General features: G+C 46.2%; 1 protein-coding gene across 3 annotated transcripts in view; it reads left to right on the forward strand.

Annotated features, from left to right (window-relative positions):
- Window positions 1-17,766, forward strand: part of PLCB1 (phospholipase C beta 1) — an 808,463-nt gene that overhangs the window by 738,462 nt on the left and 52,235 nt on the right. The window lies entirely within an intron of this gene.

A 17,766-nucleotide genomic window follows, 5' to 3' on the forward strand; every position in this document is an offset into this window, starting at 1 on the left:
AGAACTACAAGGTGGATCTCACCGAGACTAATACAAAAACCACACAACATACTATATACTTGTACATGATCAGGTACAGAATATCTGTTACAGCAAGTAGTTTAGACTTCCTTAAACTAGACTTCAAAGCGCTTACACAAACCCTTGTTGTATCACATTTTGCATGAGGTTGGGAGTCCTCCTCTATGTTTAGCAGCTAGAGGCAGATTTAGACTCCTGGAGCGCGGACCTACTTTAAAAACATTTTGGTGCCCTGTGCCAGAAATAGCATTGGCGCCCCCATAAGTTAATTCAAATTACACTACGCAGCAGTGCAACCTTATTAACATTACACCGCACAGTAGAGCCCCTTATTCACGTTACGTCACACAGTAGAGCCCCTTATTCATGTTACGTCACACAGTAGTACTGCTTATTCACGTTACACCACACAGTAGAGCTCCTTATTCACGTTACGTCACACAGTAGAGCCCCTTATTTACGTTACATCACACAGTAGTACTCCTTATTCACGTTACATCACACAGTAGTACTCCTTATTCACGTTACGTCACACAGTAGTACCCCTTATTCACGTTATGCCACACAGTAGTACTCCTTATTCACGTTATGTCACACAGTAGTACTCCTTATTCACATTATGCCACACAGTAGAGCCTATTATTCACGTTATGTCACACAGTACTACCCCTTATTAATGTTTCATTACACAGTAGTACTCCTTATTCATGTTACGCCACACAGAGCCCCTTATCCACGTTACATCACACAGTAGTACCCCTTATTTATGTTACGTCACACAGTAGTACTCCTTATTCACGTTACGTCACACAGTAGTACTCCTTATTCACGTTATGCCACACAGTAGTACTCCTTATTCACATTATGCCACACAGTAGAGCCCCTTATTCATGTTACATCACACAGTAGAGCCCCTTATTCATGTTACATCACACAGTAGAGCCCCTTATTTATGTTATGTCACACAGTAGTACTCCTTATTCACGTTATGCCACACAGTAGAGCACCTTTTTCATGTTACATCACACAGTAGAGCCTCTTATTTACGTTACATCACACAGTAGTACTCCTTATTCACGTTATGTATATATTTGGAGATGTAGCTCAGAGGGGATTTACAAAGCCTCTCTGCTCACCACATTATGGACCTCATTCAGAGTCGGTCGAAGCGGCCGCACGGTCGTACGCCACCGATGTTCGCTATACTGCGCATGCGTAAAGTTCGCAATGCGCGTGCGCAAACTAGCCGCTACGATCAGAAATTTCTCTCTCCTTGAACACAGCCAGGTCGGTAGTTTGAGTGACAGATTGAGGCCTTTGTGGCTGGTAACAGGGGAAGGTGCTTGAAAACGGGGGTGTGGAGATCCGAACGCAGGCGTGCCTAATTATGCGAACAGCGTTTTATGGGAGTGCATAAGGTTTATGGGAGTGCATAATTAACAAAGTAGCGTCATGGCACATGTGACATGGGAGGTTTTTACACTGACATGATCGTAGAGCTTAAGAGAGGGTATGGTCGACCCTAAGCTCTACGACCAGTTCCGATGGTTCCTGATGGTCTCGATTAATCCTTATATGCCCTGAGATGGCGTGTAATGCGTACGAGAAGGGGCGTATTTTTTTGTATTCCGGCCGCTTCCTCCCCTTGGTCGGCCAGCTACCGATCCGAACTTAGGGACGCAACTTGCGAGAGAATCATTTACATATCCGGCCCCTTTTCCCGTACGACCGTGTGGCCGCTTCGACCGACTCTGAATGAGGTCCTATGTGTCATGTGACTGTAGTTGCTATGGTAGTTACATGACACTGTAAAAACAACAAAATAACTAATAGCATGTCAGTCTCAACCTTCTTTTTATAATTTAGCAGTGATTTATGTTTAAAAAACCCACTCAATTTGTTTTTGCACGCAAAAGCTGACGCTTTAAAATGGCAATAAAATGGCAAAGTTTTTAATTTCCCACTTATGCTGGCTACACACTAATATGACGGATCTGGCCAATTGGTAAGCTATACACACTTACCAATCAGCCGATCAATGTGTCTGGGCTGACATTACAACTCAATGGGCATTTAAATTTGCTCGTTCAGTTGTGATGTCAGTGTCGGCGTTCCCTGCGGCCAGTGTAAGGGCGGTCGGTGGGTCGCATGTACACACAGCCAGATGCATCCAATATATCTTACAGATATATCGACATCGGCTGTGCGGCAGGGCAGACCTGATATGTCTGCGTACGACATTGTTCACAGACATATGGGGTTTGCACACCCAGAGCTGTAACTAGACATTTTGGTGCTTCCTAGCAGTTATTGAATACTACAATTATTAAGAACACCCACCCCACAGAACTACAAGGTGGATCTCACCGAGACTAATACAAAAACCACACAACATACTATATACTTGTACATGATCAGGTACAGAATATCTGTTACAGCAAGTAGTTTAGACTTCCTTAAACTAGACTTCAAAGCGCTTACACAAACCCTTGTTGTATCACATTTTGCATGAGGTTGGGAGTCCTCCTTTGTGTTTAGCAGCTAGAGGCCGATTTAGACTCCTGGAGCGCGGACCTACTATAAAAACATTTTGGTGCCCTGTGCCAGAAATAGCATTGGCGCCCCATAAGTTAATTCAAATTACACTACGCAGCAGTGCAACCTTATTAACATTACACCGCACAGTAGAGCCCCTTATTCACGTTACGTCACACAGTAGAGCCCCTTATTCACGTTACGTCACACAGTAGTACTGCTTATTCACGTTACACCACACAGTAGAGCCCCTTATTCACGTTACGTCACACAGTAGTACCCCTTATTTACGTTACATCACACAGTAGTACTTCTCATTCACGTTACATCACACAGTAGTACTCCTTATTCACGTTACGTCACACAGTAGTACCCCTTATTCACGTTATGCCACACAGTAGTACTCCTTATTCACGTTATGTCACACAGTAGTACTCCTCCTTATTCACGTTATGCCACACAGTAGTACTCCTTATTCACGTTATGCCACACAGTAGAGCCTCTTATTCACGTTATGTCACACAGTACTACCCCTTATTTACGTTACATTACACAGTAGTACTCCTTATTCATGTTACGCCACACAGAGCCCCTTATCCACGTTACGTCACACAGTAGTACCCCTTATTTATGTTACGTCACACAGTAGTACTCCTTATTCACGTTACGTCACACAGTAGTACTCCTTATTCACGTTATGCCACACAGTAGTACTCCTTATTCACATTATGCCACACAGTAGATTCCCTTATTCATGTTACATCACACAGTAGAGCCCCTTATTCATGTTACATCACACAGTAGAGCCCCTTATTTATGTTATGTCACACAGTAGTACTCCTTATTCACGTTATGCCACACAGTAGAGCACCTTATTCATGTTACATCACACAGTAGAGCCTCTTATTTACGTTACGTCACACAGTAGTACTCCTTATTCACGTTATGCCACACAGTAGTACTCCTTATTCACATTACGCCACACAGTAGAGCCCCTTATTTACATTACGTCACACAGTAGTACTCCTTATTCACGTTATGCCACACAGTAGTACTCCTTATTCACATTACGCCACACAGTAGAGCCCCTTATTTACATTACGTCACACAGTAGTACCCCTTATTTACGTTACATCACACAGTAGAACCCCTTATGCATGTTACATCACACAGTAGTAATGCCCCTTATTCATGTTACATCACACAGTAGAGCCCCTTATTTATGTCATGTCACACAGTAGTACTCCTTATTCACGTTATGCCACACAGTAGAGCCCCTTATTCATGTTACATCACACAGTAGAGCCCCTTATTTATGTTATGTCACACAGTAGTACTCCTTATTCACGTTATGCCACACAGTAGTACTCCTTATTCACATTACGCCACACAGTAGAGCCCCTTATTTACATTACGTCACACAGTAGTACCCCTTATTTACGTTACATCACACAGTAGAGCCCCTTATGCATGTTACATCACACAGTAGTAATGCCCCTTATACATATAACACCACATTGTAGTAGTACCCCTTATATACACAAAGCCACACATTAGTAGTGCCCTTATACACATTATGTCAAACATTAATGCCCCCTAGACATTATGCCACAAATTAGTAGTGCCCTTATACGCATTATGCCACACAAGGGTGTCGTATAATAATAGCACTGGGCTTTAGTGCAACCAGGACAGAATTATAGGGCTATAGTGCAGTGAGGACAGTGTATACTGTTATATTGGAAAATGTTTACATGAGAATAACACCACATGTACATACTGAAGGTGGTGCTGCTGCCCAGGGGGAGGGGGGTTGACTGTTGGTGTGGGGGAGTGCCATGATCGCGAGGGGGGGATGGGGCAGGAAGATACTAAAGGTGCTGCAGCTGTTCAGGGGGCTTGACCAGGGGGCGGGAGGGCGCAATTGCAAGGGAGGGAGGGACAAGAAGATACGAGAGGGGGTGACGTGATCACAAGGGGGAGATGGGCAGGAAGATACTGAAGGTGTTTCTGCTGTTATGGGGGGGTGATCACAGGGGGGCGCGATCGCGACGAGGAGGCTGAGGGGGGTATGGGGATACTGAAGGTGCTGCTGTTTGGTGTGTGTTTGGGGGGTGATGCTGAAGGTGCTGCTGTTTGGGAGGAAGGGGGTGCATGCGGGCATTCAGAGACAGTACCTGAGTTGCTGAAGCTGCTAGTGTCTTCCTTCTTTATATTCACTAATCACCTTATGAGCCAAATGTAATAGGGCTCAAGTTTGACAAAGTGACGATTTATTTATTCAGTGATTCTGCAACGGCATTTAAAGCGATGATTTCCTTACAGACAAAGCCAGCAAATATATGCTAATAACTCATATGCCTCACAACCGCCGTTTACGTACAAAAGTGAAAACATCGGTCAGCTTCAAACCTCTGAGCAACCCTATGCTGTCTCAGAATGGGCATCTCACCTTAGACGCTGGGGCGTCTCCAGCTGCATACGAATTTGCAGAAAATGGGTCCCGACGCGCCTGCGTGTTGCTAACCAATCTCTGTGAGTGCGCTGTGCAGGCTTTGGCACATGCACAGTGGCAAATAAAGTTCCACTGTGTCCGACATTGACATTGTGTCCGTCTCTGAATCCCAAAAATATTGTCACTGCGCTATTCCGATGTTTATACAGTCTGAGCCGCACAGCACATGCGTCAATGTACATTACTGTAGCCACAGCGACTATTTACTAGTAATGTGATTGATAACCAGGATTGGTTTGGGGGAGGTAATGGGTAGTGTCAGCGACCATTTTCGGGGCATGTCACAGCCTGCGTCTGCAAAACCGTACACAGTTAAAGTGGCTACAGCGTCTGAGTACACGCGTCCAAAGGACTACTCAGATGTTCGACCATCAAAGGATCTGCAACAGATGCTGCATCTTTCTACGCATAATTTGAAAAGCCGCAGGTGGACACCTTAATACATTGCCCGGCGTCTGCGCCATTTGCATATTTTCACACAGCATTAACGCATACTTGCCTATCCTCCCGATTTGGACGGGAGCCTCCCGAAAATCGGATGCTACTCCCGACCTCCCAGGAAGGCAGGCAATCTTCCCGGCTGCCGCCCACCCCTCCTATCCCCCCCCGCAAATACCTTTGAAACCCCCGCAGCGGAGGGGGGGTGGCGGTGACATGATTCACGCTGAATCGCATATTTTGGCCCCGCCCCCTGCTTCCCGATGCCTGTAATATCGGCATTGTGTGGAGGGGGCGGGGCCAAAATGATGCGCTCGTGTGGCCCCGCCCCACCCACAAATACTCGTAGTCCGGCCGGCACCGCCTCCTTGTGCTGGCCACGCCCCCTGTAATGCCGATCTGGCTGCTCCCTCCTGGAAGGGGCAACCAGAAAGTCGGCAATCCTGCATTAACGTACATCTCTAAATCAAGCCCACAGTCCCTATTACATTTGACTTGGACCCTCCGTGTGTTTTGACTTCCATCAATAAATTGTCAAATCAAATATACGGACAGATTAATATATATATATATATATATATATATATATAGTTTTTACATATCCTCTATGTGGTGTTTTTTTGTGTGATATCAGTGAAATGTCAATTAAGTAAAATAAACAAAGACAGCAATGACAGATTTTACTAGACAGGACAATAACTTAATGATCCCCTGGATTAACTGACCTAAATATTCCTTTGCGCATTAATGAAATTTGTGTATTATTGCCTTTCTCAGCTAACAAATGACTTCCTTAGAATATCGCTCTTCCTCAGATCCGTCTAAACTAAGAAAGCGCCCGATACACATGTAATTTACCTCTGCAATTTAATTTGATTGTAATCACAAGACCGAGAACATCAGACACCGACTTTAATTTCATTTGTTAAAATAATACATTTCTGTAATTGCAACCTCATTTTGTTATCCGACTTTACGAGCCTACAAATTATGCTTTAATTAAATACCATATTGATCTGCTGGTACTTCAAGAAAATAGAAATAATTTCCTTCAGTGCAATCATATACATTATGTGCATATTTTTTATATCGCAGGCTATACAAGTGGAGCAGACTTCAGTTTACAATCAGCACTTTGCTGATGTTGCGGAATCTCATAGTTAAAGCCAATACATTTCAAAATAAGAGATTAATGATTTATCTGGTGCTAGATCAATTGATGACTCCCCTGATTAAAAGTTTCAATAAAGACTGCTCTATAGGAACCAGTGAGAGATCTTGGTTTATACAGTTACTAAAGGTTTCTAGTGAATTTATAGCCATCATTGTCATTGTCAGTATGTCATTTGTTCCTACAGTAGTTAATTAATGATGGTGGTGATTATCCTTTGTTTAGATGGTGCCACAAGGGGTTCACAGCACCTTACATAGATTGATCCATAACATTCTCATGGGTTGGGTACGGGATCCTGACGGTCAGAGTGCCGATGGTCAGAATACTGACAGCGACATCCCCACAGTCAGAATTCTGACATATTTTGGTAAGAATTACAACCCTTACCCCAGGGCTTAAAGTGGTCCTGGAGAGGTGGTGGAACTCATCTCTCCCTCCACTCTTTCCCCCCCCCCTCCCACCACACTAGTCTGACAAGCCAAAATAAGTGTGAAAACTCCCCTTTACACACACACTGTTGTGTATAGTAAATGGTAAAGTGAATGGCTGGGGGTCGCCTAGGCCCCCAGAAGATTTGGGGGCTATGACAGTATGAAATACATTTTAGATGCTTTTTTAGCACTCCTGCCATCAGCTGAGACTACAATGTTAGATCACTGAAAAAAACAAAAAACAAAGTTCTATATCATCGGTGTTATTTTCCTGCCGTGCCTCTGAGTTTTTTTATGGTGTCCCCACATACTAGTCTATGTCACTTGGATGCCCAATGTTTTTTTGCAACCCCTATGTATTGCCTTCGCTTGGTTCTTTCCTTACCTATATGCTGGTTTCTCTGAAGAAATTGAGCCTCCCTAGGCAGACAGTGAGTGGCTCTCTGTCTGTGGGACTTCTGTGCAGGGACTTGGTAGAGGTGGAACTAGTTCCACCTACCATTAGAGGTGGCGGAACTCAGTTCCACCCCGTTCCTGCCCACTTTAACCACGGCTTACCCCGCAGCATAACCCTCCCATCTTACAGCCTAACCCTCCTATCCCGCAGCCTAACCCTCAACTCCCACAGCCTAACCCTCCCTCAAACCCTAACCCTCCCGCAGCCTAACTCTCCCCTCCCGTAGCCTAACCCTCCCCTCCCGTAGCCTAACCCTCCTCTTCCGCAGCCTACCCCTCCCCTCCCGCAGCCTAACTCTCCCCTCCCGCAGCCTAACCTCCCGCAGCCTAACCCTCTCATCCCGCAGCCTAACCCTCCCCTCCCGCAGCCTACCCCTCCCCACCCGCAGCCTACCCCTCCCCTCCCGCAGTCTAACCCTCCCCTCCCGCAGCCTAACCCTCCCCTCCCGCAGCCTAACCCTCCCCTCCCGCAGCCTACCCCTCTCCTCCCGCAGCCTACCCCTCTCCTCCCGCAGCCTACCCCTCCCCTCCTGCAGCCTACCCCTCCCCTCCCGCAGCCTAACCTTCCCTTCCCGCAGCCTAACCCTCCCCTCCCGTAGCCTACCCCTCCCCTCTCGCAGCCTACCCCTCCCCTCCCGCAGCCTAACCCTCCCCTCCCACAGCCTAACCCTCCCCTCCCACAGCCTAACCCTCCTCTCCCGCAGCCTAACCCTCCTCTCCCGCAGCCTAACCCTCCCGCAGCCTAACCCTCCCCTCCCGCAGCCTAACCCTTCCATCCCGCAGCCTACCCCTCCCCTCCTGCAGCCTACCCCTCCCCTCCCAGAGCCTACCCCTCCCCTCCCGCAGCCTAACCCTCCCTTCCCGCAGCCTAACCCTCCCGCAGCCTAACCCTCCCCTCCCGCAGCCTAACCCTTCCATCCCGCAGCCTAACCCTTCCATCCCGCAGCCTAACCCTCCCCTCCCGCAGCCTACCCCTCCCCTCCCAGAGCCTGCCCCTCCCCTCCCGCAGCCTAACCCTCCCCTCCCGCAGCCTAACCCTCCTCTCCCACAGCCTAACCCTCCTCTTCCACAGCCTAACCCGCCCATCCCACAGCCTAACCCTCTCCTCCTGCAGCTTAGCCCTAACCCTACCCTAACGGCTGTGGGAGGGTTAGGGCTAGGCTACTGGGGGAGGTTTAGGGCTAGGCTGCGGGAGGGGTGGGTTACGCTGCGGGAGGAGAGGATTTGGCTGCGTGAGGGATGAAGTTAGGGGCGGGAGGGGTGGGTCAGCCTAACTCTCCCCCTAGTGTCTAACCCTCCCACTAACCCTAATACTTACCTCCGCAGTCTGTTGGTATTGTGACCATCAGCATTCTGACTGTCAGGGGGGCAATTACATCCTCATTCTCATGAATGTTGGTTCAGGCCATAAATTGATGCTGTGTAGTCTACAGGTACATTCAGGGGCTCAACTAGAACTTTGGGAATTTCACAGGAAAGATTCAAAGGAGACCCAAGGTTTGTTCCTCAATTAATAAGCCCACCGCCTTCTCTTCCTGTGCCACCAGCTCAGTATTTTATTTCCTGCTCAGTGAGGGAGGAAACACCAAAGTTCCCAGAGGGCTCATTACTCTCCATGCTGTTCGCAAACTCCACAGTCCACGGTGGGTAGTTGGGCCCAGAGTGCCAGCTATACTGGGCCAGACCACTCTACCCCTACTGATAGATACTCTCCAGGGTGTGCTGTAGCTAAATGACATTGCTCTATATTTAAAGTAAAACACTAATACCAAGAAACTAAAAGTGCTTTCCTTAAAGAGATAAAACCTGAGAACATCTGCTAGAGGCAGGCTGCAGTTGGCTTGTCGGAGAAGATTTGAATCCGCTAACATAAAAAAATAAGATTGCCACTTGCTTATAGAATGAAACACAGAAGGGATAACGTGAAGCCTCCTTTCCTGTAATTTACATTATATTGTTCTGCAGAGACGGATGGAAAAATGTTTCACCAGAGAGCAAAAAAAAAAAAGAAATCGATGAATGTATTATTAGCAGGCTTGTAATGATATTAATTTAGATATTGATTTTGGCCACTAGTTACAGATATACTCAGGGGAACCATCTATTTGGAGTCAAACATCAGTTTATGCAGGTTGCGCCTGATCAATAAACAGCGGCATTTGTTAGTAATAAGGGAATTACGAAGCTACACTGTCAATTGCATTGAAAATTAAAATATAAATCCATCACTTTATTTAGGGCACTACTATAGTCCTTAGGTTCTTGTGCTTGTCGTCCATGTGCCATTATCCCCGATCAGCCTCCCCCAGCTCCCTGCTCCCCTATGGTTCTCTCCCTATCGCTCTAGCACATTTTCTGCTATAAATGTGTTCTCTCCTCTCTCTAGTTTGATTCTCAGCCCCCCATTCCCCTGTCACCTCTTCACTCTCCTCTATTTGGATGTCTACGCCTCTCTGGTTTCTTAAACCCCCTCCCCCTTTCACTAACTTCCAATCAGTTGTGATATCTCGCCATCACCTGTAGTTCTCCCCCAACCCTGCATCTTCCCTCTTTCCACTATTGTGCTCGCGGTTACTCACTACCCCCAAGATCACATCCACGTTATAATAAAAAATGGCGCTTGTTGAAATAAAGAAGCCAGAAACATAAAGTATTTAAGGAAAGTGACGGGAGGCATGTGGAAGTCAGTACATGTATAATATCAGTATTTACACCAATGGAAACGTTTTTCTAAATTGTCGCATGAACAGTGGTGCAATTAGGGAAAATGTCATGGTGGTATGCAAAAAGATAGGTCGTGGCCACGAGACACGAGGGGGTAAAGTTACTAAAGTGAGAGTTTTTAGAAGTGAGTTTTAGAAGAGATGTTGCCCATAGCAACCAATCAGATTCTACTTAACATTTAACTAGCACCTTCTAGAAGATAATAGCTAGAATCTGATTGGTTGCTATGGGCAACATCTCTTCTAAAACTCGCTTCTAAAAACTCTCACTTTAGTAAATTTACCCCCAGGGGTGTGGGCATTCTAAACAGGGGAGTTAATTAGCAGTGGCTAATTAATGCACGCCCCTGTAACGGGATTCAAAAGCACTGGCACGCCTGCGTGTCGCCATCCACCCCTTGTCACCACCCCCAAACACTCACTTCCTGTCAGTCACTCTGCGATGGGTCTGCGTAGTTACTGTAATCGCAGTTCCGATCTCCGTGGAGTCTTTGCGCACTGCAATGCATACGCAGAACGCAACAATCGGCTGATGCATGTGTAATCGCAGTTGCGATCATTAATGAATCAGGCCATCAGTCGGTATTCACTATTCATGTAGGAGATCACATAGTCCAGAAGATGCCTGTTTGTGTAGGAATATAACCAATGTCTTCATCATCATACAATAGAGGGCCAACCAAATTTGTACTCCCTATCACCTCCTGCCCCCTCTATTCCATTCCCTACCAGCCTCCTGCCCCTTTTGTCTTTCCAGCCTCCTGCTATTGTAAGCTCCTGCCCTGGCTTTCCAGCTTCCTGCCCCTGTCTCCTGCACCGTCACTCCAGCCTCTTGTCCCGTTACTCCAGTCTTCTACCCCGTTACTCCAGCCTCCTATCTCCTTGTTTCTCCAGCCTCCTGTCCCTTTGTGTCTCCAGGCTCTTGTCCTCCTATCTTTCCAGCCTTCCCAGTGACTCTCACCCTGTCTCTGAGCTTTCCCTTCACCCTGCGTCTCTCTGCCTCCCCTTCACTCTGTGTCTCTCAGCCTCCCCTTAGGTGTCTCTCAGCCACCCCTGTGTTTCCTAGCCTCCCCCTCTGTGTCTCTCAGCCTCCCCCTCTGTGTCTCTCAGCCTCCCCCTCTGTGTTTCTCAGCCTCCTTTCTGTGTCTCTCAGCCTACCCTTCTGTATCACTCAGCATCATTGTGTGTCTCAAAGCCGGGCCCCATCATCTTCAGTCTCCCCAGCTTCATCACCATTTTCTCCAGTCCCCCAACTCTGACCTTTGTCTCCCCTGCCCAGGCAACACTTATATCCTGCTGCATGACGAGAATGCTGCTTCTTGCTCCATCTTGACGGTTAGGTCTAGACTTGGGTGCTGCAAGGTACCTCTGACGTCACACCCACGTGACCAGCGACCAAAGGGGGAGAGGCAAGGATCAGAACGGGGGGCCAAAAGTGGCCCCTCGTTGGCTTGCTTCGCTCGCCACACTTCGGGCACGGTGGCTCGCCACAAAAATATATTCCCCCTCTATGCCCACGTGAATGGTAACACTGGAGCAATCCGGCACTTCTGCAGTGGTCACGTGGTTGCGACGTCAGAGAGGTCCCTTCTCCAACTAGGATCTAGCAGCAACCCCATCTTGACGGGCATCTCAGCTCCCCTTCAGGGTCCAGAGGCGCAAGGTTATGACATCACACTGCTGCATCTGCACAAAAAAAACTTTATTGAGCTGCCCACTAGCTCAGCCTACTCTCTGTGCTTGTACCCTGCAGTTTGTCTCGTTTTCATGTCGGACATGAAAACGGAACAAACTGTCCCACTGGCGGTAAGGTGGTAGATGGTACGGGATTCATTTAATTTCTTTATGGTATGCTGTACCGCTACACTTGCACCACTGAGCATAACAATCGTTTTAGTTTATAAATTAACATTCTATCCCTTATCAGTAGCATGAATCACAGGGCACTAGCTATTTACACACAGGTTGCCAATTACTTACTCACAGGTCGCCCATTACATACACATAGGTCGTCCATTACTTACACACAGGTCGTCCATTACTTACACACAGGTCACCCATTACTTACATATAGGGCACCCATTACTTACACATAGGGTACCCATTACTTACACATAGGGCACCTTTACTTACACACAGGCCGTCCATTACTTACACATAGGGCACCTTTACTTACACACAGGTCACCCATTACTTACATATAGGGCACCCATTACTTACACATAGGCTACCCATTACTTACACATAGGGCACCCATTACTTACACATATGATGCCTGTTACTTATACTCAGATCACCCATTACATACACATAGGTCACCCATTACTTACACATAGGGCACCCATTACTTACACACAGGTCACCCATTATTTACAAATAGGGCACCTTTACTTACACATAGGTCACTCATTACTTACAAATAGGTCACCCATTACTTACACACAGGTCACCCATTACTTAAACATAGGGCACCTTTACTTACACACATGATGCCTGTTACTTATACTCAGGTTGCCCATTACTTACATGTAGAGCACCCATTACTTACACACAGGTCGCCCATTACTTACACATAGGTCACCCATTACTTACACACAGGGCACCCATTACTTACACATAGGGCACCCATTACTTACACATATGATGCCTGTTACTTATACTCAGATCACCCATTACATACACATAGGTCACCCATTACTTACACATAGGTCACCCATTACTTACACATAGGGCACCTTTACTTACACACATGATGCCTGTTACTTATACTCAGGTCGCCCATTACTTACATGTAGGGCACCCATTACTTACACACAGGTTGCCCATTACTTACACACAGGGCACCCATTACTTACACACAGGGCACCCATTACTTACACACAGGTCACCCATTACTTACACACAGGTCACCCATTACTTACACATAGGTCACCCATTACTTACACATAGGGCACCTTTACTTACACACATGATGCCTGTTACGTATGCTCAGATCTCCCATTACTTACATATAGGGCACCCATTACTTACACACAGGTCACCCATTACTTACACATACTGTAGGGCACCCATTACTTACACACAGGTCACCCATTACTTACACACAGGGCACCCATTACTTACACACAGGTCACCCATTACTTACACACAGGGCACCCATTACTTACACACAGGGCACCTTTACTTACACACAGGTCACCCATTACTTACACATAGGGCACCCATTACTTACACATAGGTCACCCATTACTTAAACATAGCGCACCTTTACTTACACACATGATGCCTGTTACTTATACTTAGATCACCAATTACATACACATAGGTCACCCATTACTTACACACATGATGCCTGTTACTTATACTCAGATCACCCATTACTTACGTATAGGGCACCCATTACTTACACACAGGTCACCCATTACTTACACACAGGTCAACCATTACTTACACATACTGTAGGGGACCCATTACTTACACACAGGGCACCCATTACTTACACACAGGGCACCCATTACTTACACATAGGGCACCCATTACTTACACACAGGTCACCCATTACTTACACATAGGGCATCTTTACTTACATACAGGTCACCCATTACTTACACATACTGTAGGGCACCCATTACTTACACACATGATGCCTGTTACTTATACTCAGATCGGCCATTACTTACATATAGGGCACCTTTACTTACACATAGGGCACCCATTACTTACACATAGGTCACCCATTACTTACACCTAGGTCATCCATTACTTACACACAGGTCACCTATTACTTACACATAGGTCACCCATTACTTACACATAGGGCACCCATTACTTACACATAGGGCTCCCATTACTTACACCCATTACTTACACATACTGTAGGGCACCCATTACTTACACATAGGGAACAGATCGCCCATTACTTACACATAGGTCACCCATTACTTACACACAGGTTGCCCATTACTTACACATAGGTCACCCATTACTTACACACAGGGCACCAGTTGCTCACACTTAGGTGGCCAATTACTTACACACAGGTCACCTATTACTTACATACAGAGCACCCGTTACTTGCACACAGGGCACCCATTACTTGCACACAGGGCACCCATTACTTACACACAGGGCATCCGTTACTTACACACAAGGCACCCGTTACTTACACAAAGGGTATGTAGTCAGGATCCCGACTGTCAGAGTGCCGACAGATTCCGACGCTAAGTATTAGAGTTAGGGATAGGCACTATGGGAAGGGTTAGGGTTAGGCTGTGGGAGGGGAGGTTTAGGTTGTGGGATGGGATGGTTGGGGTTAGACTGCAGGAGGGTGGGTTAGGCTGCGGGAGGTGTAGTCTAGGGTAAGGGTTAAGATTTGGGTAAAATACCAAAATCCATCTAGATTTTGACCATCGGGATGATGCTGTTGGTATTCTGACCGTCGGTATCCCGTACCCACCCACACAAAAGGTGCTTGTTACATAAACATAGGTCACACGTTACTTATACAAAAGGGAATTCAGAATGTAACCTATTAATTCATGAAATGATTATGTTGATTCTCATGAATACTATTTTATCCCTCAAAGTGGGACAGGCCCATTTTAAAACAAAAATAGACCATTGCCAAGTTTCACACAATTCCATTATGTGGGCTGACCTTGTGGGCGCACGCTCTGCAGCCAAGCGCGTACGCATCTATGTGTGATTCCGAGACATGCGCATCTCAGTCGCATTACCACTGAGATGCTCGCACGTAGGCTAAGGTTAGTGAGGACGTGCAGGCTGAATTGTGACCAATGCAGACTTGCCCGCATGCAGACGGATCTCTTACCAGTAAGAGAAAGGCTGATGCTGCTATCAAAACAAGCGCACGGATCGGGGTGGTGCAGTGGCACAGATATCCGCATTTAGGACTATGTGCAGTGCGTGTATAACTGCAGCCAACTTACAACCAATTTTCAGTAGGGCGTAGAATGAGCAGTTGTGCCTTAAATGAACTGCAGGAAAATACTTGCAATATGGGCGAATGTACTTTCTTTCTGGTGTGCTGCCAGAGCTGAAACAGACCCGAGATTAAGTGCGCAGCAAATTCCCAGCATTGAAGGTAGCATTATAATGACTTACCAAAGGAAGGGAAACACAGCTGAAAATAAACAAAAGGTTCCATGTTACACTGTAAACTCCCAAGTGTACGCACTATTATTTTTAAAGGATTCAGATCTTAAACCTCCGCCCTTTCCTTACTTGTTAGTTGAATAGCTGCTGGGCTTTGATTACCGTATTTTCACACCAAGTTATTGCATTGCTGATTTTTTTCTACAAAAGAAAAATAAATAAAAAAAACAATAAATCTTTTCTTTCTATTAAATATCTTAACCAGAATTTTCCCTCATGACGTCCAACCTGTACCTGTATGTTTTTGTACCCCTGCGCATTATGTATGTAGCACAGGCTGAACAAAATAACGTACGTTTTGCTCTTTAGGGGCAGCTACAGTCTTTCCAACAGCAACAACAGTTATAAATACATATTTTCAAGTAACAAAACGTAACTGAAATAGAACTCAAATAAAACTGAACCTGTCTATCGCGTCTCAGGTCATGTATACCGTGGGGCATTGACATCGACATTGTATGGCAATAATCTATTTTTAGAAAGGAATGCATTCACACAGAATTATGTCCCTGCCCCTCGCATGTTGTGGACTACCCTTCAATACTCTATATAGCAGTGCATTCATTTTTTTCTTTTCATGTCCTTGAAAAGTTTTCAGAAATTACTTAAAAAGAGTGTCCATCAGATCACTTAAGTACTGTAGCTTGTACATATCTTTTTGCAACTTTAACTATATACATTGCCTTTCAGTGTCTTCCATCTGTTCTTTTTAGCCATGTGCATATATATATATATATATATATATATATATATGAGACTATTTTTCTGGAAAAATAGGTTCAGGAATTGGGGGTGGAGCTACCAGGGGTGGAGCTATAGAAGAATATATATACATATATATAGTAAGAGGAACTGAGAACCTGCTTGTTCCTGCTGAAAAGTAGCACTGTGTATATATATGTATATATATATATATATATATATATGTATACTGTAGATAGATAGATAGATAGATAGATAGTGAAAAAAATACTAAAAAGGTTGTCAAGGGGAGATATATATGCCCCAGGTTTTTAGCTTCTGTTTGGTGGACAGAAGTTGCTTAGCAGCCTTGATTACCAGACCACCAGTGAAAGTCTCATAAAGGATGTGTCAGCCTCTGTAGTCAGTCTCTCACTGCCTGGGAAATAAGGCCCTCATTCAGAGCCGTACGCTCTGAGCAGAGCGCACGCTCTGAATGAGGGCCGGGCTCCATTTTCATGGAGCGTCCTCCTGGACGCTCGTATAGCTGTGGGTCACCACCCACAGGCTATACGAGCGTGCATTGTGATGGCCGCGATGGTCGAGACCATCGCGACCATCGAATTTGCGAGCCGGAGCCTGCGGTTGAGGTTTTCAACCGCAAGCTCCGGAGTGATTTTGGCTGTCAGTGATGTCAGTGGGCCGGCTTCTGACGGGAGGCGTTCCCGTGGGAACGCCCCCGTCAGGGAGGCACGCCCCCGGCACGCCCACCAAAGGGGACGTGCTGTCAATCAACATTGACAGCACGCCCCCTTTGATCGGACACAACGAGCGAAGGACTTTCCTTCGCTCGTCGCGTCTGGCGCATGCGCACGACGGAGCTCCCTCCGTCGTGCGCATGCTCAGTCCATAACATCGACCCACTTGCGAGCGGACAGCCGCTCGCGAGTGGGTCTGAATCAGGCCCTAAGTCAGAGGCCTGTTGAGAGACACTGTGATTCCTGAATGTAAGTTATGTGCTAAATATTTATGTTTTGTGAGATAGTAAGTCCTGTCTGCCTCAACCTTCCGGATGGTGTGAGCTCATGGAAGACATTATGGGCATGATTGTGCATCAGGCGCAGATGCGGCCCTGGCTGCATCTTTTGCCGCAGTTGCGTCTTATGCTTATGCCATGGCCGAATTACACAAAACTGAGACACCCACTTGCATAACTAACGAAACAAGTGAAATCCTTGCCCGCCTTGAATGGACTGACAGTGTGATTGTAGACTGATATTCAGCTGGTTGTTATGAAACTCCTGCACTATTGCATAAGACCACTAGAGTCCCCCTATGTTCCTTTATTGTTATTCGCACACACCGGTACTTAGGCGGCCACCAGGTCTTATACCTCCGAGCAGTAGGGGCTTTTATACAACAGACAGGAGATCACTTAGATAATAACTGGAGTAGTAGTGTATAAGCCACAGTAATATATAGCAAGGACACAGTTAACTAAAGTACTGACTCTAGTTTTGTCCAGTACCCTGGAACAGGTAGTAGCAAGGGTATAATATGCAGACAGAGGATATGGACATCATGTAGAGTAATGCAATTCTTGAAGTGCAGCACAGT

Source organism: Taudactylus pleione, unplaced genomic scaffold (assembly GCF_031769625.1).
Source record: "Taudactylus pleione unplaced genomic scaffold, aTauple2 ptg000206l, whole genome shotgun sequence".
NCBI classification, from domain to species: Eukaryota; Metazoa; Chordata; class Amphibia; order Anura; family Myobatrachidae; genus Taudactylus; species Taudactylus pleione.